Genomic DNA, 27,560 nt, shown 5'->3' with positions numbered 1-27,560 from the left:
CTATGAGTGAGAATGTAAGTTAACTTCTTGAATCACACATGTCCATGTTGTAATCATAGAAGTTCTCTGCAATTAGAAGAGCAGAAAGAACAGTTCGGGCCCTTAGGGAAGCAGAGGCGAACACCTTGGAGTACATTAGTTGTGTTTCTTTCAGAGTTTGCTCAGCAGATTCTGAATCGTGAAATCTTTGCCCTCTCTTTGGAAGAAAGCCACAAGAATCGCTTGAGATGTAGAACGCGTGAAAGGCAGTTGTCTTATTCAGCTTTGCAGTGACTGACAGTCTCATTGGAGAATGAGCCATTTCAATTTATCTTCAATCTACAAATATTAAAATGAATTTTCTGTCTAACCCGTAAATAAGTTATAATAATTAGAGATTCATTCATATAATAATATGTATGAAGTCAAATACGTTGCCCTTATTTCTTGGTTTCTAGGAGCTGAAGTGTATGTTTAGTTGCTATTGGGGTATGGATTTATAAGAGAATGTACCAAAAATGTGAGAAAAATGATAGTCATATTTTTGAGTGATTTCAACCATTTTTTTCAGTTTAGAAAACATGTGGAGACAAAAAGAGTGATTAAATTGATTAATAACCAGATGAGTGTTTTTCCTTTTCTTTCTTTCTTCATTTCTTTTTTTAAGATTTTATTTATTTATTCATGAGAGACACAGAGAGAGAGAGAGAGAGAGAGAGGCAGAGACACAGGCAGAGGGAGAAGCAGGCTCCACGCAGGAAGCCTGATGCGGGACTCATCCAGGGACTCCAGGATCACGCCCTGGGCCGAAGGCAGGTGCTAAACCACTGAGCCACCCAGGGATCCCCTTTTTCTTTAAATATTTGATAAGAAGGGCTTTATTTTTTGTTTTATTTTTTATTTTTCCATTAACTGTACTGTTAGGAAATTTGTCCTGAAATTGATCCTAAATCTTACCCAAGTTTGACCCATTTTAAGCTTTGCTGTAACTAGGGATTGAGAAGAAAATGGTTTTCTTTTTATTAATACTATGTAATCATTTTTCATGATTTTTTAAGATTCCACCTGGATTAGGTGTCATTCCCCTCTCTCCCTTCAGAGCGTTCATCTAGAGAATCAGGATATTTAAATGTTGCTAACTGCACATTTTATCTTACTGGATCTTTCAGCAAAGTTCAACGAAGTTGACCACTGTGCCTCCTCCGTACACTTTCTTCTTCTTGTTGACCATAACCTCTTCTTGTTGACCAAAACCTCCTGGTTTTCTTCCTTAGTAGTACGTCCTTCTCATTATCCTTCACTAGCTCTTCTTCTATTTGAACTCTAAATGTCAGATTGTTTCCTGGGGCTTGGCCCTTCTTTTTAACATACACACTCTTCCTGGGTGATTCCATCCAGCTCCATGGTGTCTTTTGGGGGAGCAGATGGCTCTCAAATGTTTCTTTCTGGTCACAATACCCCCTAAAACACTAGAACCCTATATCTAACTGCTGACCGGACACTTCGACTTAGATGTCCAGTAGGCATCTATGAATCGAAAAGGCCAAATGGATAGCTTATAATTTTGGCCCTCCGGACTTGTACTCCTCCTGATAATTCACTATCAGAGGATACAGATTTACTATTTACCTGCTTGCTAAAGCCAAAACCTTGATTATGCTCTTTCCTTCAGTTCAAGCTGCTGCTAATCCATCAAGACAATAGCTGTTCTCTTGGCAAAACATATGAGACAGTTCTTGTCGTTCAGAGTTAGCAGAAGTTTCTCCTGACCATGAGAGCCAGTGTAGACACCTAGTCGTTTTCTAGCCTGTCATACCAGTTTAACTATCTGAATAGTTCTTATCTCCATCAGAGAATTTTCTTATTTGTTATTTGTGGAGTTTTGTCTCTTTCCCTGACCTTTGTGAGGCATTGAATAAAACAGTTGTTGAGTGAATGAAGGTTTGCTCATGCATAGTCATAAATACCTGTCGATGATCATCCAGGTTCCAGGTGCTGTGCTAAGGATATAGAGACACTTGCCTGCCCTCACTGGTTTCTCAGTGTAATGAGGGAGTGAGCCGTACCAAGAACGATTACGGTGCAGGTATAAAGAATAAAACAGAGGAAGCTTGCCCAAAGTACAGACACAGCTTAGAACAGGATATAGTTAACTCTAAGAGCAAGCGTGATGATGGAGGAATCCCAGTAGAGGGATATTTGCTTGGGTTTTAAAAGATGAAATGGGGGGCGGGGGCGCCTGGGTGGCAGAGTCAGTTAAGCATCCAACTATTGGTTTTGGCTCAAGTCGTGATCTCAGGTCCTGGGACCAAGCCCCACACTGGGCTCTGCACACAGTGTAGAGTCTGCTTGAGATTCTCTTCCTCTCTCCCTGCCGCTCCCACTCGTGTACCCTCTCTCTCTGAAATAAATAAGTCTTTAGGGAGAAAAAAAAGAAAGATGAAGTGGGACTTTTCCCATAAGCAATGGGAAAAGAATAGGGATTTCCAGACTGAGTTACTAGCATATGCCAAGGCACAGTGGTATCAGTGGTATGCAGAACCTGGGGGAAATCTGCAAGCCTTTGTTTTTGCTAAAGCATGGAATGTGCATGGAGAACGGAGGGAATTAAGCTAGAAAGGCAGGCCATGGGCAGCAAGGGCCTGGTTTTTCCTATTATTAGGAAGGTCAGACTTCATCCTGTGGGTAAACTAATGAATTTTGACAGTTTTTAGCCAGTAAGAAATATGTTTACATTTTAATTTTAGAAAGTTTTTTTTTTTTAAGCTATAGTACAGCAGAGGGATTTAGAGGCAAGGAGCCCAGTTAGGAGGGCAGAGGTAAGGCCATAGACGCAGACTTGAATGACGTAAACATGTTGGTGAAGAAGAATATAGAAATGGAGAAAGAAGTCCAAGGTAAAGTCTGTTGTATCTGGTAGTCTGTGGAATGCCGGGTGGTTCATGGTGGAAATGAGAGAGGATGACGCTGGGGTTTCTATCTCTGGATCCTAGGCCCCTGGGGTGACACTAAGCAAAAACAGGAGGACAGGTTTATGTGGGAATAGTATTCGTTTGGTAAATATAATATATATTGAATGATTATATATTACATATTATATAAATCCATCTAGACAAATGGACAAAGATATCTATTATCTCTCTCTCTACCTACCTATGTATCTACAGACAGAGTTATATGTGCTCCCCCCCCCCCTTTTTAAATGAGTTTAATTTAGACTTCCCGAGTTGGAGGATTTACAGGAAATCCACTGCAGGGTAAAAATTATCCGACTTTATTATGTTCAGATCTTAAAGTCGAGTCCTAACTTTGCCACTACCTAAGTGTGTGATTGTGGGATTTCTCTGCTTTTTGTTTCCTCACTCTGTCATTCTGATACCAGGATATTATTTCCAAGAGAAAGTTACTTTATGACTGACTGTAAACCTTTCCTACTTGAAAATCTATTCTAGTTCTTCAGTCTTTATCTGCACACTCACAGAATAATAGAATTCTAGGTCTTAGAAGGACTGTAAACCAAGTGTCTACCTTTCTTGCCCTTCATGTCCATTGAGAAAACAGAGGTGGACAGAATTTGGTTTATTGCAGTGAGTTTATGTTGGGATGAGCATTGGAACCCAGAACTCCAAACTTCTAGTACACCATCTTGATGACCTACTTCACCAATTCTGACTGTCCTGTGGTCCTAAACACCCATATAACTGGACATTTGGAAGATACAATTCCTTTTTTGTTGATTCGTCCTTTTTGGGAACCGGAATATGCTGAGGATGGGAGGAGAGGGAAGCGCAGTGGTGTCCATCTGGTCCCTCAAGGGCTTCAACATGGGTTAGTGTAGCCGTTGGTGACTCCTCTAGTAACTCAGGGTTTGCTTGAGAGAGACCCTGCCCTTTGCTCCTTCCTGCGTTCATATTCTTTCTACTAAACTTTCTACTAAAACCAGACCCAGATAGTGTAATGTGTGATTGTAAAAGAAGAGGGTCAACCTCAGTTCTGACATATATTTGCACATCCTGGGGTTTTAAACAAACAAAATGAGTGTTCATTGCTGATTCATGTTTTCCTTTTGGTCCCTAGATCCTTTTCTGCCATCGTCATGTGACATGCACCATGGTGACTTTCATCCTATAATGCATTCTGGGTTCTCCTAAATCTTAAAGCACTTTATAAAAATAAAACCATAGGTCTCATTTTTCTGATGAAGAGAGCAAGGCATAGAGAGGTTTTACAAAGTGATACAACAAATAAAGGAGGAAAAAGAATCCAGGATCATTTTTTTTTTCTCTCCATTAAATGATACTCTCTCTTATGCTTTTCTGTTGTCAAAAGCCCTCTCTACATTCTGTATTGTTAGGTCATCATCTCCTATAGTTTGCACAATACGATGTATTATGGATTGCTCACAAAGCAGCAGATATGAATTCTTTATAATGGATTTATTCTTTTCAATTTTTTGTCATCTTTGGGCTTAATAGAAATAGTGCAGCATGTTATATTGTGTGATCTGTTCCTAAATAGATAAAAGATTTCTGTGTTTTGAAGGAAACATTTATATTGGTTAATTTGCTGCATTGCCTGCAGGAATGTTAGTCTGCAGGAGAAAAACAACTGTTTCCTGACAAGATTTTCCTTAACTCTGCTAGAAACTCTTATTCTAACAGTAAAATAAAGAGAAGTAATCCATAAACAATTAAACAGTGGTGTCTTCAGGAATGTTTACCACCACCACCACCACCACCACCACCACCACCCCAGACAGAACACCTAAGATTGCGAGATGCAGAGGCATCTTTTCTTACACGAAGACAGGCTCTCTCTTAATTCCCTTCCCAGCTCAGAAGCCACAACACTACGGATGGCGTGAGTGTGCAAGACGTGAACCTAGACATTTTCTCCGCGGCCATCAGGTTCCCGGTCTGCTCTTCGGAGAGCCACGAGTCTATAATCGAAACAGAATGTGTGCTCTCCTTTAAGAAATTAAACGCCACTGTCCACAATGTGCAAAAGACTGTGAAATTGAAAGTGTGTCCCTGGAGTGGATGAAAAAAAATAATAATAAGTGGCAACTCAAAAACAGACTACTGGCAAATAATCAATTATCTTCTGAATTACTATACAAAACTACAGTTCATTTTGCCAGCCCGTTGGGGAAAGAGCTCCGCACAGGAGGCAGTCGGCCTAGACTGGGGAGTTGTTTTCAGTTGCCTTCCAGGTACCTTCGTGTAAACAGCCACTGGCCGTGGTGCTGGCGTGACGCAACGGGAGGGCTCGCCTAATTGGTCTGTGGGACTAACTACGAAAGAGCAAACTCCTCCGAAAAGAAATCCTGTGCCTGTTTCATCTTTGCAGTTAGAGTGGGACTCACACAGCTTAATTTTTAAACCTGGGGTAGCATTTTCCTCAAGATTAAAGACTGGGGGAGGCTTTGCAGGCACAGCTCTATGTTAGAGGGCCATCTCCTTGGCCTCCAGGTGGACTTAGAGCACAGGCAAACAGGAAAAGGAATGAGGTTCTACCCCTGGCTGCTAATACAGATAAAATGGGTAGATTTGTTTATAACTAGTTGCTGTACATTTAGAGAGATTTTCATTTCCCCGAATCTGTAGATGCTTCAGGTAGGTGACTGGATGGTTAGTAGCAAAGATAGGCTTGATGCAAAAAGAATATAGATTTCTTATAGTAAAGAGGCTGAGATTTTTTTTTTTTCATCAGGCCTTCTCTGAGGAAGATATACTTTCATAGACTGGGTAGGAAGGATGCCTATGATTAAAAATGGGAATGGGGGTCGTGTGAATGGCTGACTGGCTGAGGTTTTGTGTCAGTAAAATTTTAAGTGAACCATAAAATGTATATATTAAAGTTTAATAAACAATGATCCGTTCTGATAACTTCCCAGAAACGTAGGCCCGTGGAAACTGGGAGAGTATTCAGCATTTTGCTAACTAAGAAGAGCACCGTAGATGAAGCAGCTTTGGAACCCAGCTGAAAGGGAGACTGTACAAGAAGGAGACACTGCAGCAGAAAGATCTTCAGTTCTCCTTGCACTTGTTTATTTTTTTTTAAATGGGGAGAAAATGTACTGTTTTTAAAAATCTGGTCACCAGAGTTGTAAGTTCCCTTCCTACAGAGTCCTGGCTCTCCCCTCCTTAATAAAAGCACTCTCCTCCCCCAGACAGACTACACCCGGCCTATCCCCTCCCATGCCCAGACACACACGCACAGGCATGTGACCTCACCCATTTACAGATGAGGACACAGATGCTCATCGACCAACAAGGACAGGTGATTAATAAATGGCAGCACCGGGGTTTATCAAGTCATGTTTAGTCATTATACACACTATCTCTGTTACCACTCGTAAGTCACTGTGTTTATAGGCCAAAGAATAACCTGTCGTCTTTACTGACATCTGAAATCAGAAGAGTTCAGCAGCGTGCTAATTTACTCCTCCAAAATGCACTTACTCTTCATCTATTCTCTAGCCACTCCTTAAAAAAAAAAAATATTTTTTTAAGTAGTTAATACAAACGCATAGTTGAAGAAGATGATGACGGCCCGTAGCACAAAGGAGTGTACAGTGCAACCATGTCTGCATCCTTCCCTGCTCCGTGGGATCCTCGGGGGTACCCACTTCCCTAGTTTCTTAGGTTTTCTCCCTAAGTTAAAGGTTCCTTGTATCTACGAACATTTATGTCTATTCTCCACTACTTTTCTGCTTTCCATAGACAGTGGCACGTAGTACACAGCTGATCTCATTGCTCATTTTCACTACACCTGTTAGCAAAATCCCAGGTCTGCCGAGCCCACCAGACGTGAGATTATTTGCTGTTTTGCAATATGAGAGGCTGCATGAAATTAAGTCTTGACTTGGCTCTTTCTCAACTTGTAAAGGATAGAATATTCTCTCTTTGTATCTTGCAGGCATTATTAATTGATATGTTGTCAGCACTTCCATAAATATTTCTATGCTGTAGTGATTTTTCTCATTGAAATGTATGCTGTGACAATTCAGCACATTTCTCCACCTATTAGATCAGATACCATCAGTGAGAAGAGAGTGAAGCAGCTCTTACTAGGTACATCGATTCTTTCACGCCTAAATTACATTGCACTGCATTGAATACTGTTCTGAAAGTTTGGAATAATACGGTGCTACGGAACCATTTAGGCCACCCCAAGGCCTGGAGAGAACTGAGAAATCTCTGAAGAGGGAGTTGACTCTCTTATACAGTAAGATCAATATCACGATGAGTTACTTTTCATGTAATCTTTCAAGATTACAGAATATTATAATATTCTACTCCCTTTATTGGTAATTTGCTTGTTCATTAGTACATCAACTATTGAACTTAGGAGTTCTGAAGCTTATTATTTATCTCGGTGTTTTTTTCTTTTTTTAAAGATTTTATTTATTCATTCATGACAGACACAAAGAGAGAGAGAGAGGGAGAGAGGCAGAGACACAGGCAGAGGGAGAAGCAGGCTCCACGCAGGGAGCCCGACGTGGGACTCGATCCCGGGTCTCCAGGATCAGGCCCTGGGCTGAAGACAGCGCTAAACCGCTGACCCAACCGCTGACCCAACATCTCGATGTTTTGAAAACATGACCAATACTGGATTTTCATACTGTGCACAGTTGTCAGGCATACTGGGTATTTCATTGACAGTCTCTGCTAATTTAGGGGATTTTTGCTACCCAACAAATGGCAACAATATACTATTGCAAAATATGCTTTTCAAACGTCAGCCTTTTCTCTTTGCTTTCTCAGAAACTAGTTGATTTCTACCCTCTCATAGATTGACCGAAAGATCTCAAACCGCTTAAGATGCTGTTCTGGGACTAACCCAAGACATGAGTTTTCATTAGATTAGATACAGGGTTTCATTCAACATCTGGCAAAAACCTAGATGCATTTTTATGCTCCTTGAAGGCTCTATTTGCCCGAGAACTTCTGGATCACATCTTCCAATTCAGAAGAGTATCTAGTTTAATTCCACACATAAAAATGCATTGGTAATGTATTTAGACAATGTTTTGGATTCCGGAGGACAGAATTTCCTAGAAATTTAGATTGGCAATTGCGGTTAATATATTAGTTCAACTCAAGTTGTTGAACAAATGGTAGCTATGACAATAGAAGAAGGAGTCTTCAGGGGGTTTTTCCCAGAATATTTCTGCTTTGTTCTGTTGCCTTGTATCTCAGATTGTTTCCAAAATGCTAATTTGGGTTTTTGAACAAATCTGTGGAATCTATTTATGATTCCTTCTTTAGATTTATTTTTTGAATAATCACCATAGAATGTGTGGATGTTTAGTAGAAAAAGAAGAAATTTAGGAACTTGGTCAGGTACAGGGGAGGATTCATTTGTGGGTATAGGTGATATGGCTGCTTTGACTCCTTCCTGTCTGTAAAACCATTTGTCGGATGAACATTCAAGAATGCTCACAGAAGGGAACGCCTGGGTTGCTCAGTGGTTGAGTGTCCGCCTTTGGCTCAGGGTGTGATTCCGGAGACCCAGGATCGAGTCCCACATCAGGCTCCCTGCATGGAGCCTACTTCTCCCTCTGCCTGTGTCTCTACCTCTCTCTTTCTGTGTCTCTCATGAATAAATAAATAAAATATTTAGAAAAAGAACACTCACAGAATAATGAAATTTAAGCATCAAAGAATTGATCACCTAAGTAAGAGTTGCTTCACTCTCTTCTCACTGATAATGTGTAAGGACAAGTGAGAGAAAGGAAGGGGAGATGTTCCCAGGAAGAGCTGCTAATATCCTCAGTGTGCTCATGTGCCCTGGAGGCTGGACCCTTGGAATTTCCCACAGCCCAGGATCACTCTGTCCTCCTATAAAGAGTCAAATATCCCCCAAATGCCCCTGTGCGATGCCTACAGAGTTCTACTTTTTAAGGAATGGCCTGTACCACCAGCAATGGGTTCCTAAGGTGACCCCTAGTAACATCTATTTTCCAAAGGACAAATTATCCCTCCCAAGAAAGAGAATACTAGATTATTATTATTATTTTTAAGGTTCTGATGATGGTGGTTTTTCTAGTTCTTCCCTCTTCTCTTTAGTAGCTCCTACAGTTCACTGCCTCCCAGGGAAGACCTGGAATAGGCAAATAGTATTGTTAGTCCCAGGCTGTAAGTTTGTATTAAACCTGGGAAAGTAAGCTCCAACTTCAGTTTTCACTTCATTCTTTAGCTTCCAAATTGCAAAATGATTATACATACCTACAATTTTCAGAATGTCAAGTTGAGTACATGGTGTACCATATATTTATTACATATTTGTGAAATCTTTTTATTGAAGTGTAAATAATTCTCCTTATTTCCTACTCTATTTGGCATGACCTGCTAAAAATGCATAATAGGGAATTGCACCTCCCTCTTGCCACCACAGTCTGGTCAATTGAAAGAACTCATTGCTGTTTACTTAGAGGCTTCTCTGAATTGCTCTAGTCTTCTGCTTTGTCTTACGTACCTATTACAGACTTCCTCTTGAATTTCCAGCTTTACTCAGATAACTTTGGGAGAACCCCATCTAAACACATGCATGGGCACACACACACCCACACACGCACACCCATCTGTCTGACACCCTGATTCTTAACATACCCCAACATCACACAAGCATCTGCCTTTCCTGACACACTCTATGTGTTACATGAGAAAATATTCCATTGGAATTTATCAATGTTTATGTTTTCAGGCTAGCCATTTATCATTACAGAACCTATTGTACCATCCCTGCTAATTAAATTTGTTGAGAATGAGGAGGTTTCCTAAAACAGAGTTCTATGATAGCCTCAAATTGAGCTGAATAAAAATCAGTGGGGATTAGAGAAAGGTGGTCTTGACACCAAAATAGCATTAGATTTCATATCCTCATTGGAAATATTATTTCTTTTTTGGAACTGTCTCTTCCTTCACATTATAAGACATGAGATATGCCTCGGCACTCACTTGTGCTCTGTGTGTGTGTGTGTGTGTGTGTGTGCTCTCCGGGTGTGTCTCCCGGAGTGGAGTCTAGTAAAACCAGATTCTTTGGGTGGACAGAAGAAATGTACGGATTTCTTATTGTTTGCTTTTAGTCAACTAGACTATTAAAGATGGCCTTCTTTATGTTTTCCATTTATAGTGTATACCTGCTTATCCATATACTTTCAGATCAATAAAAGAGTGGATATTTAAAAGTATCCATGGTAGCCAACAGCTGGAATCATGCCAGGCATCTTTACATTTTAAATTCTTCCTGGGCTCTAGAGGTAGATGAGGCCAACTTTCCTTTTGACTCAGCAGGCAAGTTTTACTATGATAAGAGTATTGCTATTTTAAAAAGCAGCTCTTGACAATCTAACTCCAGAAAGCATTCCCACCCTGTGAAATAGTACAGAGGCACCTGCTTCCTTATTGATGAAACACAGGAAAATAATGCCTGCGAGAAGCAATTTTAATCATTTGGTAGCTTAGCTTCTGACTCCTCAGTAGGTTTCTAACCCAACTGCCAAGCCAGATCTGCTGTCCCAGTTTTTCTGACTGGGGAGGTAGAAGCAATCTAATCCTCTCAGGGTTGGCACACAACAGAAATTGGGCTTGACGAGCCCGTCTAAGAGTGGGGCCTGACTTGGTTGGCTTTGGCCAGGGGCTGGATTCATTCTCAGCATAAGTTTAGGCTTTCACGTTTTATAGGATACCTTCCTATTTTTTTTTTCACTGCTTCATTATAACCAAAGTTTCATTTGTAATCTAATTCTAATTTAGAGTAGCGGGTCACAGTGCTGGCCCTAAAGCTTCGGGATATTTTGAACTCAGTCGCTAATAAACAGTATAAGGCGGTCATTCGTCAGCATTAGGAAAATGTTTATCCCTGGGTATCTCCAAGGGTGAGAGTCGGCAACCTATGGGTAATATTAATTAATTATTAATCTTACAGATGTACTTATTTTGTACATGAATAATCTTGGAGAGAGAGATTTTGTTGCTAACACCACCGGTGTGTCTGTTTGATGATTTGCAAAAGGAAAACTACCTCTTTCTAATCTGAGTCAGTTGATCCAAAACAGTGTTCTTAACCTGGATCTAATTTGACATTGTTGAGAGAGTTGTTATAAAGGGTGTTGAAGAAGCAATGAAAGCCTCCCTCGCTCAGGTCACTTAGTCTGTAAGTACTCCAGGATATTGTTTTTTTTTTTTTATTTTTTTTTTAGTACTCCAGGATATTAGTGGAACCTTTGCAAGTGGCCATCTCAGTGCGTGTGCGTGCCTGCGTGTGTGTGTGTGTAGGTAGTGTAGTGCAGTGTTTGCTCATTATAGGAGACGTTATAAATATTAGTGCTTAGACCATATATTCCTCTGTGAGAAACCGAGCTTATATGTGGGGAAAGGACAGCATCAGCCGCAAGAGTCTGGAACAGATCAGGCTTGCCAATACAACATATCACCATGGATTTATCAGTCATGAATTATAAAAATATGATGATCTTTTCAGTGAGGAAGATATGATTAGTGACAAATGAGAGTGACAGGACTTGATGGTGAGGGCTAGGAACATGGAGGGAATGTGTTAGGTATGATGTCTCCAAACTGTGTATACTGTTATTTTCAGGCTCAGCTGAAAAGATACCATGGGCTGTAAAGCTACTGGCATCTATTTTTGTTTCACCTCATTCTACATTATCTAATTGCTTGTGATCTTGTTTCCAACACTGGACTGTGAGGTCCTATATATTTTATTTCTGTATCTCTGGAATCTGTCAAACATTGGTACTTAATACATATGAGGTCTGTTTAACAAATGTGTAGGAGCCATTTAAGCCACCAACCGTATCCAAAACTGATTTGCCAGGTGTTGGCTACTTCAGCTTAAAAAGGGTCATGGCCTGAGATACCATATTTTCTAGTGGAAAACCAGTTCTTAGAGAAGAATAAAAAGTCTTTTGAAATGCGCTGTGTGCGCATGCAAATACATACATGTATTTGTAACACAGAGCATGTTTTAGAATGAAGTCCTAAGATAACAGAGTTGATAAAGCTCACGTTAGAAACCCCTGGTCCAAATTCTAATCTCAGACCACAGTGTCCTCCAAAGTTTATCAGTCTCCTGATCAGATTCTTCTGTTTTTGGAAATTGATAAAAATATCCCCACTTCTCTCTTTTCTTTGCATTTTTTTAGGTAAAGTGATCAAATGGGAAGGCTTATGAAAAATAATGAGGCATAGAGACTCACACATTAGGAGGTCTGTTCCCTTGTTTTCCCTTCTCTTTACAAAGCAATCCTAATCCATTTCATGATGATGTGCTTGGTGCTTAGAAGTTCTATACAGCATTGAGTTACACCCAATTCACATTACTAAGATTGAAAGTGGGTCAAAGTCCCAACTACCCTAAACAGTTACATAGAGTCCAGCATTAGTGCTCTTGAGGATGAGTGAGATCCTGATTGTCACCATCCTTGTCGATAATGTACCAAGCACTGTGCCAGAATTAATGCCAAATAGCATGAGGCCCTTGGCTATAAACAATTACAATTTTACAGGCACTTTTGATCATCCAAACACAAATGATCATACAATATTTTAGATGTTATGCAGTATCTTGTCCAGGATTCAGTAATGTGATCTCTATGATAGTTCTAGAAATGGAATGAAATCAGTGATAGGAGATGGGAATAAGAACAACAGTTAATGGGGGTGGCTTAGTAGGTTAAGCGTTTGCCTTCAGCTCAGGTCACTTCAGGGTTCCGGGATTGAGCCCTGAGTTGAGTTGGGCCCCCTGCTCAGCAGGGAGCCTTGTTTCTCCCTCTCCTTCTGCCCTTCCCCCCTACTCTTGCTCTCTCTTTCTGTCTCAAATAATAAATAAGAAATCTTAAAAAAAAAAAAAAAACTAAAACAAAATAGTAGTTAATGAAATTAAAAGTGAGTAAGCTCATTTTTCCAATTCTCAAGATCATTCATAGGTCAAGACTCTTGCCTCCTCAAAAGGAGACCTGTGGATACTTTCAGATTCTTTTTATATTCGTATTAGGCTCTTGGCTCCAGTGTAGCAAGACATCAAACTTAAGTCCACACCATAGATTGTTTAGGTAACATTGGACATAGATCTTCAAAACATCCTATTACCTTTTGTGATTTTCAGAGCAAAAAAAGTGTCTGTAATAATATTCCTAAAATAAGGGATCCCTGCGTGGCTCAGTGGTTAAGCGCCTGCCTTCAGCCCAGGGCGCGATCCTTGAGTCCCGGGATCAAGCCCCACGTCAGACTCCCTGCATGGAGCCTGCTTCTCCCTCTGCCTGTGTCTCTGCCTCTCTCTCTCTCTCATGAATAAGTAAATAAAATCTTAAAATAAATAAATAAAATAAAATAAAGAATATTCCTAAAATAAATAGAAAATTTTAAAAAAACCTGAAAAGTGCATTTCTTTTGCATAAAATGTATTTTTCATATTGCACTGATTTCCATCTTATGCACAGAGATTCATTGGTAAGGGGAAGGAGTTGTTCTGAATAAACTAAGCGTACATAAATATTTTAAAATCGCATACTTAAAATAGATAACTTTCTGATATAAAACATTAGCAGTGATATTTTAAAATATTAATACTAATGTCTTAAGGTAATCAATAAATCACAAAATATGCTGAAAACATAATTTTGTCCTGGAAAAACTGATAATGTTCTTGCCACACATTTTTATCCGTACTAGAAGCAGTAATATATGAAGCTTTAAATAAAGCTTCGATTTCTTTTTCAGTTTTCTTTCATTGATAAAGTCTTTTTGTTGTCTTATAGCAACTTTATAGTGTATTTTAATAAGAGGAAATAGTGCATAAAGCTAAAAACCTATTCTGAATATTTAACAAGGCACGGGACTGTGCCTATTTCTATTTACCAGTGCATCTTCAGTGCCTAGCACAGGGCCTGGAACGTGATAGAAATAGTTGATATTTATTGAATGCATATTATGTACAAGTCATTGTTCTCAGCGCAGTACATGGATTAGCTCATTTAATCTTCACATCAGTCCTGTGAAGTAGGCGCCACTTTAAAGATGAGAAAACTGAGGCCTAGATTGGTGAGTTAAGTTGCCAGTGGTCATATGATTGGTACATAGCAGGACTAAAATCCAAACTCTGGACATCTGGCTCTGACTTTGCCTCTTCATTACTATGACGCTACACTGTATGCATTCAACGAACTTTAAATGCTGAATGAATAAAAGAATGGGAGTGAGTAAACATGAAAATCTTTTTCTATTAGAGGGTCACCACCTCAATGTTTTCAAAAGGAAGCATGATAGCACAGGACACACATGATTTAAAGCAAAGTGGATATGAGTATGTTTGAGAGGGCATGTAGGAAGGCATGCAGTGTGCATGAATTTAGGTCTTTAGGAGCTCTTGGAGGTCATTAATATACATAATTAACCAATACTTATTGAGGTTATGATGAGCTTGGTAATGTTTTTTGAAGAACTCCCTTCAAATTAGTACATGTGAGTTATATGTGAGCGACCAGTCAATGGCGTAGGCCTTAGTGAGAAGGAAAAAGAATTGATCAAAATATTTGTCTCAGGCAAAATCAATCCGTACTCTTTGTGCTGTAGTAATTGGTCAATTCCTACGTGCGTTGTTTTGCTAACGTCACTCATTTCCTGCAACTTCTAGTTTTCTTAACCTATAAAAAAGGAATGATAATTAGAATTGAGTTTGAGAACCAAGGAAATTACTCAGCAAATACAGACATTTTGGAGAAATTATGGATTAGAGGGTTATGGAAGTTCAAAGGGTGTTTTTGAGGCTCAAGAGTGGGAGTGGGTATAATTCATACCTTTCTTCTTAAACAAGCAAAAGTACCTGAAAATTTTTTTTTTTAGTAGCCCATAAGCTAGCGAGCTAGGTTCAACAGGAATTTTAACTGAAATTGAGACCTCTATTTATTGTCTAAATTTCCAGGAATGTATTTGCTCATAGTAATTTTAGAGTAGTCGGTTTATCAATTCATCTGACTCTTGCCTATCCCTAATTACTAATTTTGCAGGTTTATACTTAACATTTTTATTTGGTGAAAGTGTATGTGAGTGCGCGCACGTGTGTGTGTGTGTGTGTGTGTGTTAATGGATCTCTTTCTGTCACTTTCCTTTCCTTTGTAGAATTCTCTTCTCTGAATTGCCTGACACTAAGTGATATAAATTTTTAAATATAGGCAGAAAAGCTGTTATTTTTTATTTAGCTTTTACTGTGTAATGGAACTTGTGACAAGATTATTTGCTACAATGTTATTTTGTGTCTTGATTAGTGTTCTTTGTAAAGGACCCCGAGATATGTGCACAAAAGGCACTGTATGAGCTGTGAATGGAGGGGCAAATGACCTTCATTCAAATACAGCCCAAGTAGTCATTACCAAAGTTTTCAGCAATTTGAACTGCCTAAGTAGAGGCATGACAACAGTAATTGTGCATGTCCTTAAAGGATAGCTGTATACATTTTGATCAGTGAGTCCCCTAAGTTCACTCTGAAAGAAGCAATTATCACTAGGTATATAAGTTTTGCTTGAATTAAGTCCTTTACAACTGGCATTTTAGAAACTTCTTGGGCAACCCTCACCTACTGAGTATCTTTGCTCTGACAACAACACGGCCCGGTGCTGTACCTCAGAAATATGTTTGCCTACACTGTAATGACTTGCTATTAAAACTCTTTCATCTCCTAAGTAGATGAAACAATGCCAGTATTGTAGGTGGTTCCAGATACCCGGTGGCCACCAGCAGAGTATCAGCCACGTTAAGCTTTCTCTAGTAGAGGTTAACTCTCATCTGTAAAAGCATTACATTTCTTATTGCATATAAAAAAACCAAAATTTGGCAGGATACTGAAGGCCCCTGAGCCAGGCAACCCCAAGGCTGCATCATCACCCCTCGGCAACCACGGTGCATCTCCCAAAGCAGTGATTTTTCTCAAGTATTCCAACGGTAGATGTTTTTGTTTTCAAAGCCCGTCAGACTCAGAACCCAAACTATAAAATGGATAAAAGCAACAAAAGGAGAGTTTTCAGTCTTTAGCGCCTGTCAGAAAATACTTAATTGCAGTTTCTGTAAAACATCTTTGGTTGGACTGGTGCAGACCCCTGGTTCCCACTGAGCCCAATTTGAAAACCACCAGGCTGGCCACAGGGCTGAGAGCTCCTTGCAACAGAAAGTTCCTTTCGTTCCTGTCACAGTGTTGCAAGGAATTCAGTAGCTAACTAAAAACTTCTTCATCCAGGGTTTACTTATCCAGCTACCCCAAATGCTGAACTTGATGTGAGGAGCCACAGGTACTTGGTTCGCAGGAAAACCCTACAGGCTCCCACTTTAAAGCCATGTTCCTTCTGCACAAAGATGATGCCAAGTTTTCCAGGCCTGCTGGAGACAAGAGACAGACAGACAGCCGCCCAGCAAGAGGGAACGAACACCTATAGACATCACAAAGAGGAACATATATGTCATTCCCATATGTCATTTGGGGATCATTTTAATATCGCTGAGTGCCTGTGACGTTGCAGTACAGTCAGCTGCGATGTGCGGGTCGGTCATCACGGAGGTCACTTGCTAAAACAGGTTAAACTATGGAGCATCTTCCCATTTGTAAAAGTAGGACTGTGTTTAAGAAGGGTCACCAGGAACTAAATGCCATGCCTCTCCCTGTGCGTCGGTCTTCCTCCCTCCTTCCCCGTCTTCCCTTCTCTCAACCTGCCCAGAGTAATAGAAAGTCGATCCTTGAGGCTGTGAAATGAAATCTGTGTTCAATTTCTGGCACTTTCTAGCTAGGCGACCTTGGACAATACTGTTCCTCAGGAATGTTGTACTGTCTCTGTCAGCGTCGTGATGAGGTTTAATGAGATAAGTGGTGAGCAATTTAGTTTGTACTTAGTACTTGTTTTTTTCTTTTGTGTTCTAAAGGGGTATAAGCTTCGGTTACTTCTACTTTGTCATCTTCCAAATTTCCTCTTGTAAACTCAGTATTTATGCTGTGTTACCTTTGGCTCCAGTTTGGGTGATTGCTACTTCACAAATCACCCCAAAACTTGGCTTAAAACACTAGCAGTGTATTATTTCTCCAGATTGTGTGGGTTGACTGGCACAGACAAGCAGTTCTTCAAGGTGATACTGGCTGAGGCTGCCGTCATGACAGGACTCATGGCTGGAATGTTCGATATGGTCACCCAAATGTCTGGTCCCTTGGCAGGACTGTGGGAGGCTCCAGCTCAGCTGAGACACTGCCCAGCGGGGCTTCTCTCTGCTTTCGTCTGCGAGCCTCTTCCTCTTACCGTGGCCTCTCCATGTGGCCTCTTCACGTGGCCTCTTCACCAGGGGGCTGGCTTCTGACATTAAAGATCAGGCCCCTAAAAGTGTAAAAGCTTACATCTAGAACTCTCCGGGCTGCCTCTGTGGTATTCTGTTGCAGAAAGGGAGCCAGGGGCTGACAATTCACTCTTGGGGGGGTGACTGAAGACGGGCTGGGAAGTATGGTTTGTTGACTGAAGGCCATTTTGGAAATCAGATACCACGGTATTGGTTTTCTAATTCTTTGTTTCTGGCTTATCCCCATGACCCTGGTAGTGTTGGACCTTAGCATTACACGTCCTTTTTACAATTCTGCTTTAATTTGGAAGCAAACAACGCTGGCATCTTCATAGGTATCAACATATGAGATGATTGCTTTGGTCTAGCTTCAAAAATGTTTGTTCCAGGGGCACCTGGGTAGCTCAGTTGGTTAAGCATCTGACTCTCGATTTCAGCTCAGGCCATGATCTCAGGGTCCTGAGATCGAACCTGAGTTGGACTCCAGGCTCAGCAGGGAGTCTGCTTGAGATCCTCTTCCCTCTTGGAAGGCAGATGCTCAACAAGGTGCCCCAGGCCATGGTCCTTTTAAAATGAAATTCATGGCATGCCTGGGTGGCTCAGTGGTTGAGCATCTGCTTGTGGCTCAGGTCGTCATCCCGAGGTCCTGGGATCGAGTTCCACATCAGGCTCCCCACAGGGAGCCTGCTTCTCACTCTGCCTATGTCTGTCTCTCATGAATAAATAAAACTTTAAAAAAAATGAAACTCAATTCATCACGTCCTTTTCATAGAGTTCCACATTAAAAGTGACTAGAGTAAAAAGAATAGGGAAATATTTTGCAGTTAAATTCAAAAACTTGTAGCGTTTGAGAGCACTGAAGATTGACTACTACTGGTTTTCTGAAATGAGTAATTTTGTCCAGATTATCCTAATAGTTAAATTTTGATGTACAAAAGAAAAAAAAAGATACATATTGTCATTAGTCTTTCCACAAACTTAAAATGTTTCTGAGTGAGAGGCCTCTGAGAATCAGATGTCTAGAAAATGCCTAAATGCTCTAACTTTGGCATAGAGGATCAAGGGTTTACTGCTACAGTCAAATGCATTCATGAATCCCAGGTTATGAACCCCAGTTGTAAAGGTCATTCAATCCCTAATGAGAACAGAAAGATAAGTTTCTCTTGATATGTTCTTTCCCAAGGCAGGACTTAGCTAACTGTTTAAAAAGGAAAAGTTAACTCTTTCAGCCATTTAGACAATCACCACTGCTTTGCTTTGCTGATTTAGACAATCACCACCATTCCATTCTAATCATCCTATTCTGAGGCAGAGGGGGGTGGAGGCCAAAATGAAAGAAATACAAGCAAAAATAAAATTAAGAAGTTGTAGTCTAATTCACCTCTGTTTTTGATGGTTTGGAGCCTTCATTAATGTTTGCGGAAGGAGCATAAGGATTTGGATTCCATTACTGGGTTTGAGGTGCGGCTCTGGGACCTTGGGCAGATCATGTCTCTTCCTTGTGTTCTCTTCCTTTCTGCCTGTGTCTCTTCCTTTCTGCCTGTGTCTGTGGGGGGCGAGGGTGTATCTGTGTGGGTCCCCGACACCTTTTCTTTGGCTTTTTCACTTCTCTGTCACTGTCTTACTCTCTGTCTCTCGAGCTACCACCTTCCCTTGTCTCTGTGTGTCTCTTCCACTTCTATCTCTCTTTGTCCTTCTGTACGTATACAGGTACATACATACCTGACGTAAGAGTATTTCTAGGGACCTCAGGCAGGTCTGGTGACAATCGAATAATGCTTTTGAAGTACTGTATAGTTTTTACAGTGCAAATCTATGTAAATAGTTCTTGCTTTGTAAGACGTGTGACTGAAAAACAGTTCGACTGGGGTGGAGAACAGAGCTGGGGGCGGGAGGCTGACGGACTTGCCCTGCGGCCTGGAGCCAGGCCGTGAACCTCTTGCCACCTCTGTTTCTTCGGAAATGGCAGGCGGGGGAGGGGTTATGGTGGCGGAGCTCGGGGCCCTCTGCCAAGGCCTGTGCTTCTATTCCTACCTCCAACCTGCTGGACCGGGCAGGGGTGAGCCTCTGCGCTGCTCCGTCAGGTGATGATACGCTCCTGGGGTACCTTGAGGCCTGCGGGTCGGGTGCGCCCGCTGAAGGGCACGGACCTCCCTGCCCCTGCAGCTGGTCTCCCGGGACTGTTACCTGGGAGGACGGGCCCCCACACCGTGTCTTTTCTGGGCCATCAAAATACCAGCTTTGAAAAGCACTGAGGGGGGGCACTTGAGGGGATGAGCACTGGGTGTTATTCTATATGTTGGCAAATTGAACACCGATAAAAAATAAATTTATCAAAAAAAAAAAAAAAGAAAAGCATTTGCAGATTACATTCGTCTGGAGGCCAACTTTCCTGATGTTTGTGCTCCATTTTATTTTTATTTTTTTAAAGATTTTATTTATTTATTCATGAGAGACACAGAGAGAGAGGCAGAGACACAGGCAGAGGGAGAAGCAGGCTCCACGCAGGGACCCCGATGCGGGACTCGATCCTGGGACTCCAGGATCACAACCTGAGTCAAAGGCAGACGCTCAACCACTGAGCCACCCAGGCGTCCCTGTGCTCCTTTTTAATTGGAGGAGGAGGACTCCTCTGCTTGACGCATCTATTTGATACATTGCATTTTGCCCAACCAGACGGGGCCCTTTGTTCCAGCACTTGGGCAGATTGGCTTATGCCATCTCGTAACCTTCAGTGCTTCGAGGTTGTTAAGTGGCAAAGCTTTCTGCGGCCTTCTGGCCAGGCCGGTGGTGTGTGGGACGCCCGTATCTGCACCAGGAGGGAGCCGTGCTCCTGTGATTGTGGCGGTGTTTACTGCTTCCCATCAGTGTATCTGCTCTCTTTTCTGAAGTAATCACTATAATTACACTTCTTCAATGAGTTGCGTTCTATTGTGTCACCAGGCCTATCTGCTAAACATCACTGTGTTTTTCTTATCTGAGTGCTCTCAAATGGGGAAAGTGAGATGTGTTGGCAAGCCACCTTCAATCAAATTAATGTGAGACCAGTGTATTGTCAACAGAGATGGTGGCGGTGCCTATTTATCCTGTTCCACCAGAATGGCACAGAAACTGACCTAATGTTTATAATGACGTGTTTATTTGATCGAGAGGTGCGTGTATCTGCTAATCCGTAAAGGACAATAAGAAAATCTATTTTCCTACTACTTTTACTTTATTGTCAGGTCAATGGAACATGCTACAGCTGTGTTTTTGTAAAAAAAAACAAAAAACAAAAAAACAAAAAACAAAAAACAAAACAAAAGCAAAAAAAAAAAAAAAAAAGGAGGTGACGTGTTTGTATTTGTCATAGTGAAATTTTGGATTTCACCAGGACTCCCAGGACTCGAAGAGTAAAATGTTGGTTATGAGCCTCTATCATTTTAGCTTATTACCTCAGTGTATGTGTTCAACGAAATGCAGATTACGCCTAAAACTTTATAGAGTAACACAGCAACAGTGACTTATGCCTTTAAAATACACAGTACAAAAAAAATAAAATAAAATAAAATACACAGTACAACACTTGAGTTAATTTTCATTTTCGTTAACAAAGAGAAGATACACAAGAACAAAGTCATTTCTGTATATAGTCGCCTTATATTCAGTCCTATACTACACTTGTAGATTCTTGTGCACATTTATTTATTTGACTTCTATTGCTCTTGATTTGACAGCACAGTAAAATTTCTACTACCAGAAAAGGAAACTTTCCATCCATTTACCAAGAGCTATCTATCCCAAAATGCATATTTATTTTAATACTTTTATGAACAGAAGTAATAAAGAGGAGTAATTTTCATCCTTAATTTGTACTGGATATTGCTACATGATAGTGATCAAATTAAATATGCAAATATAATCCATGCTCTGGATTTACTAATGGCTTATTCTTACATTAGAAGTTTGGAGGATTGCCTCACATGTACAAGGAACTTTTGTTCTCCAATTTTTAGAAATTAGAGCATGACTGACCTGGACATACACCTTTTCTTAAGTAGCTGCTGAGATCGGGCCCCAGACCATGTTTTTTAGGCGTATGAAATTGTAGCTCAGACTTCATATTCCATGCAGACAGTCCTTTCACATGAGGAAGCTTAGCAAGAGTAGATCTTAATTTTTTCAATGTAAGGTATTTAATAGATCATTCTGTGGAGTTGCCTGAAAAATAACCAACACAACTAAAATGATATTTCTATGAGAAGCTATTTCTGATCTACCAAAAGTATTCTTGGAAGACAATCCATTCTTAACTCAGGCGGATAATATCAGAGTAGTCTATTTTGTTTTTGAAACAATACCTAAAAGCATAAAATGCAGGAATGTGCCCTTTAATTCCTAAATGAAATACATCACATTTGGATGTGGAAAAACAGTGTAACTACAAATGCTTCCTTTTTAGTAATGGCCAACTTTTCTCTATAAATGACTGTGGAGTCACTCCAAAAGATTATATTAGCAGGGCAGCCTGGGTGGCTCAGCGGTTTAGTGCTGCCTTCGGCCCGGGGTGTGATCCTGGAGTCCCAGGATCCAGTCCCACATCGGGCTCCCTGCATGGAGCCTGCTTCTCCCTCTGCCTCTCTCTCTGTTTCTGTGTCTCTCATGAATAAATAAATAAAATCTTAAAAAAATATATATTAACATAATCTATTCATTTTTTTATCCAATAGAACTTAGCAACTGGAGAAAAAAAGATGTTAAGAAGCTTTTAAAATAATTTCTCCCTCCAAAGCTAACACGATATAAATGAGTTTTGCATTTCACGACATTTCCATAAAGTTATAGACCACCAGAGAGACTAGTAACCAGGGAGATTAATTAAAGATTAACTGATGGTTTCTGTTAATTATTATATTAATAAATTTAGTGTTGTTTACATTTGACACTTAATTTTAAAGTTTGTTGTACTGTTCATGGTGACAAGTATTGTGATTATAGATTGGGCCCACTTTGGGCCTATTCATTTACTTCCGTGTATAATCAGTTATAACTGTTTTCTGTGAATCTGCCTCACATGTTAATTTGCTTTTAGAACCTTTACTCACATTTCATTATTTAAAAAAAGATGCATCGGAGGAGACTAGTTAGGAAGCACTTATAGTTTTTTTTTTTTTTTTAAAGATTTTATTTATTTATTCATGATAGTCACAGAGAGAGAGAGAGAGAGGCAGAGACACAGGCAGAGGGAGAAGCAGGCTCCATGCAGGGAGCCCGACGTGGGATTCGATCCCGAGTCTCCAGGATCGCGCCCTGGGCCAAAGGCAGGCGCCAAACCACTGCGCCACCCAGGGATCCCAGGAAGCACTTATAGTTAAGGCCGGTTTTCTTGTAACTATAACCAGCTTTACCTCGACATTATTTCTAGAGGATGACCATGTGTCATTTCCCAAGCAAGGCAAATGTGTTAGACACCTGCCCTCACACCTGCTGGAATATGGGGAAGTGAGAATAAGATAGGGGGTGCAGCAGCTCAGTGTCAAGGATCCAAAGGACTCCTCTGCTCACACGGCTGTCACCCATGGCTTGGGAGTGAGAATGACAGGAGTGGGAGAGAATCCTGCCCAGGATCCATGATAACTGGATGCTCTCATCCTTGTAAAATTTAATCCTTAAGTATGTTCCTTCCAGCAACCCCACTTTATTTGGAGTATCTTGGTGCTGTTGATGTATTCTTTATGTGTTTGCGTATTTTTTTCTTGCATGTTACAACCTAGTTTTCCCAAATGGAATGTGTTTTCCCCATTCTGCTTAGATGGAAGTGTTCTTGGTTGCCAGTGCTAAGGCCCTTCTCGAGTGGAAGCCAGCTTCACTTCTGACCACTGTTATACCGCAGTCCTCATAATCTAAGTACACTTCTTTTCTTGAACACGCCATAACCTTTTGTGTCTGTAAAGCCTTTACATATAGTGTTAGGTCTATCTGGAATGCCATTCCACTTTTCCATCCTACAAGACTTAGATTTATTTATTCATCTGATACACAATTAATGAGGAGCCACCATGGGCCAAGAACTGTGACAAAAATGCGAATTATATTCAGTAGGTGCCTTTGAGAAGTCTTCCATGCATGATTAGGTGTTCCTTTCTCTGAGTACCCATTTCTCTGAGTACATTTTAGGTTGTCTTAGATAAGGCGTACTCTTCTACTTTCTCATTTCTCTAGTCCCTAGAGTTAATTTATTAGCATAACATTATAGAAATAAAGAGGGCCTTAGGGATAGTCTAAGCTAACTCCATTTGTAGATGAGGAAACAAATGATCAAAGGGCTAAGTGAACACAACTAATTATTTGAGCTGAGACCAATTACCCAGACCTGTTTTCTCCTAAATCTAGCATTGTTGTCACTGTCCCACTGGATCTGCAAGTATTTCTGGAAGCTTTGGGAAGCAGTCATTCCTTCTGTTGGATTACTAGGGTGCTAGTCATTAGCATCAACCTAGCCTAACAGTGTGTGAATCTGGCTGAAGAGTAAATGTACTTTCAGATAACAAACTCTCAGTGGGTATTTTACATGCTGGGAGTCATGACTCAGCCATTTCCAAATAACCGAAGCCAGAACATGCTACAGAAAATATGCTACAGAAAAAGAATATATTTCTTTTACCTAAGATGACAACCAAATGAGTCTATCAGATTAGGTTAGTATATGATTATACCACAACAGCTTAATAATGTAGTTTTGAGAGACAAGTGTTCTTTATTACTGAAATGCATCAGAAGGCATAACCACGGATTCTGCTAGAGCCTGAGTGATCTAGAGAACGTGGGTTCTGGTAAACACAACATGGACCTCAGACTTCTTTACTAGACTTTAAGTGGAAAATGAATGATAAGCTCATCCCTACTTGTTACCAACACAGGTTGTGGTATAATATTTTGTATCTGCTAAATGTGATTTATTTTTAGGGGTACCACCCATGGGATTTACTGTCCTGACAATCCTGTCTTCTTTTTCCTCATCAGTTTTCCACCTCTTTTGCCTCTGGGGGACTATCTTTTAAATTATGATTATATTCCAGCACCTGGATTTTTAATTTTCTGAAAAGATATAAAGCAGCCAAGATCGGATCACGGAAAGCTCCCCAGATGGGTGCAGGAGTTCTCGGTTCTCATTTGGGCTCTGCTGCCACTGAGACTGAGAACTCTGGGCCTTTGCCCCCTCAAGTGTAAGATGAAGGGGCCGAATGAATGGCCTTCAAAATCCCTTCAAGCTGGGCAGCCCCGGTGGCTCAGCAGTTTAGTGCCGCCTTCGGCCCAGGGCCTGATCCTGGAGACCTGGGATCAAGTCCCGCGTTGGGCTCCCTGCATGGAGCCTGCTTCTCCCTCTGCCTGTGTCTCTGCCTCTCTCTGTGTGTCTCTCATGAATAAGTAAAAAATCTTAAAAAAAAAATCCCTTCAAGCTACGTGAGTCAGTGATAGGAAGCCGAAGCTTTTGCTCTTAACTTTTCCACTGACTTCCGAGATTCTCTTTTAGTAATCCTTGACTGTGAAATAAGTCCAGCACAAAAAACAGGATGATGAAGTTACTGTAGCCACTCTCTTTAAATCATTTTAAATTGCACAATTCCAGCTTTTCATAATATAGCTTGAGGAAAATCCATGTTCAGAAAGTTGGTAATTACCACGTGTTGTATGAGCAGCTACAACAGCCTGCTCGTCGTTATTAACATATACGCAGGTTTGTCAATTCATCGGTGAAGCCCTCTGGGTAAAGCCCTGCTTAGCAGGTTCAATGTGAAGAGTTGGTGTCATCGTAATCAGCTGCCTCTGACGGAGTCAACATGGTCCCGTCTGTGCTGTCCCTCCCTGGCTGGCTGTGGGTTTCCAGCCCACTGAGCACTTGATGCCAAACAGTCTGTTAAGGGACATGGAAGAGACTCTTTGGGGATCCCTGGTATTTATCACTGTTTAGGAAGCCTGAGGTTCAAAGGGCCAGGGCTCATATCTACCAGTTTTATTCTGCATACTTGATCAAGTACATGTTGAGAGCTTTTTTGATGTACTTTGGTTTTTTGTCTTTAGCATAAGATCACGCTGCTCTTCTGCTCAGGTGTTTTTGATTGTTTTTTTTTTTAATTTTTATTTATTTATGATAGTCACAGAGAGAGAGAGAGAGAGAGAGAGAGAGAGACGCAGAGACACAGGCAGAGGGAGAAGCAGGCTCCATGCAGGGAGCCCGATGTGGGATTCGATCCCGTGTCTCCAGGATCGTGCCCTGGGCCAAAGGCAGGCGCCAAACCGCTGCGCCACCCAGGGATCCCTCAGGTGTTTTGGTTAATCCCCTTCTCCTGTGTAACTAAACTTAGTTCAAAGACCTAGTGTTACAATCAAAACTGTTGGATTTTTTCCCCCCAAGTGAATAGATCTTGATTTGGTATCCAAGTTGAGATGGGAGATATTCCTTACAAAAGAAACTTCATATCCAGAGAAATGAATCAAATTGCTTTTTAAGAACAGATTCTTAAACGTGTAAAACATATTTAAAGTCAGTTGTTACAAATGATTGTTTGCTTCCTGAGCAGAAATGTGTAAAATAGGGCAGCCCGGGTGGCTCAGCGGTTTAGCGCCACCTTTGGCCTGGGATACGGTCCTGGGGACCTGGGATCGAGTCCCGCGTCAGGCTCCCTGCATGGAGCCTGCTTCTCCCTCTGCCTGTGTCTGTCTGTCTGTCTGTCTCTGTCTCTCATGAATAAATTAAATCTTAAAAAAAGAAATGTGTAAAATAAAAACTGTCGAAACTTCATTGTAGAAACACGTGTAGACACACACGTCACCACATATATTAGGGAGGTACGGTGGGAGGAGGAGGTGTGTGATTGAAAGAAAATAATACAGTGAGTAGCTGGTGGAGGTTTGCATGAAAATGATTAGGGAGAGACGGAATCTTTTTAATTCTTGCATTCTTGTTCCTCAGTTCAAAGTTGTGATTTTTTTCCAGTTTAGTATTTTCTGTATTTGTTAATTTGATTTTTCATTATTAAAAAACAGTTTACTGTTTTATATTGTGCAAATTCTAAAGCACATGGAAGTTTTCTTCAAAAGCTTTCTGTTTTAAAAGTAAATTTATAAAGGTAGTATGAAACTTCTTGCAGGAAGCCCTCCCTTTACATGTGTCCAAGTGGGTGTGCATGTCTATAGTTTCATATGAAATAGTTTTTCAGCAGAATAGTTATTGTAACACTAAAGGCAACACTTGGAAGATAATAATAACAGTACAATAAGAATTCTATTTGAAAAATATGTTAATTAACTAACTTCGTGCATAAAATATTCTTGTATGTATCTATTTATGTTTACAAAACCCTGAAATATTAGAATGTCAGGTAAACAGCAATAAAATATGTAGGTAAAGTACAAAGGAAATCCCCCGTGCATTTTTAGTCCTCCCTGAGAAATTTAGAAGACTTTTATTGGTTGATAAAGAATTGATTTTGTACTTGAAAAATAATGCCTTTTGGATTTTTGTTGTTTTTGTTCAGGGTGTAACTTTTTCCTGTGTGGTTTCAATGCATCCGTGCTGATTGCCCACTGAAGAGAGTAATGGAATTTTCAGGAATCTCTTGAAAATGTACATTAAAACAATTTTTTAAAAATGTATCTGAGGAGCTATAGCCATGGTTTGAGTGGACTGCGGGCCTCAGAGCACTGTAGGAAGTGATTATTGTAGCAACCGAGTCTGAAATTTTTTTTTGTTTGTTTGTTTGTTTGTTTTTTTTTTAATTTATTTATTTACGATAGTCACACTCAGAGAGAGAGAGAGAGAGAGGCAGAGACACAGGCAGAGAGAGAAGCAGGCTCCATGCACCGGGAGCCTGACGTGGGATTCGATCCCGGGTCTCCAGGATCGCGCCCTGGGCCAAAGGCAGGCGCCAAACCGCTGCGCCACCCAGGGATCCCTGAAATTTTTTTTTTCTTACAAAGATCTGAGGGAACACAGTATAAGTTTGCTATTTGTAACTTATACTGGGTGGAAGATTTATTGCCTTTAAAGTAATCTGCACAATAGAGCCTGTAATTATAGATTGTAACAAATGCATCAGGACAAGTGGCCTTGCTTGAAAAAGTTTAAACTTTTCTCTGGCACCTGTCACATTAACATTGAAATGATTTGTGCTATTTTTCAGTATGAACCATTTTAAGTGTAGAAAAAAAAAAAAAAACCCTGAGAACTAAGCCAGTCATAAGAGATAATGCAAAATCATA

General features: G+C 40.6%; 1 protein-coding gene and 1 long non-coding RNA gene across 4 annotated transcripts in view; one reads left to right on the top strand and one right to left on the bottom strand.

The window, feature by feature from the left end:
- The window catches only part of LOC112674669 (uncharacterized), a 30,295-nt gene extending 8,746 nt beyond the window's left edge, over nucleotides 1–21,549 (bottom strand). Inside the window, exon 1 of the long non-coding RNA XR_003145500.3 lies at nucleotides 21,333–21,549. This is a non-coding gene — a long non-coding RNA (uncharacterized LOC112674669). The remainder of the gene's footprint in view (nucleotides 1–21,332) is intronic.
- Nucleotides 1–27,560, top strand: part of FIGN (fidgetin, microtubule severing factor) — a 145,024-nt gene that overhangs the window by 67,184 nt on the left and 50,280 nt on the right. The gene's annotated exons all lie outside the window — the stretch shown is intronic.

The sequence above is a fragment of the Canis lupus genome, chromosome 36, assembly GCF_003254725.2.
Source record: "Canis lupus dingo isolate Sandy chromosome 36, ASM325472v2, whole genome shotgun sequence".
Taxonomy (NCBI): domain Eukaryota; kingdom Metazoa; phylum Chordata; class Mammalia; order Carnivora; family Canidae; genus Canis; species Canis lupus.
Note: the sequence above shows the minus strand (reverse complement) of the source record. Positions and strands in the feature narration are given on the sequence as shown.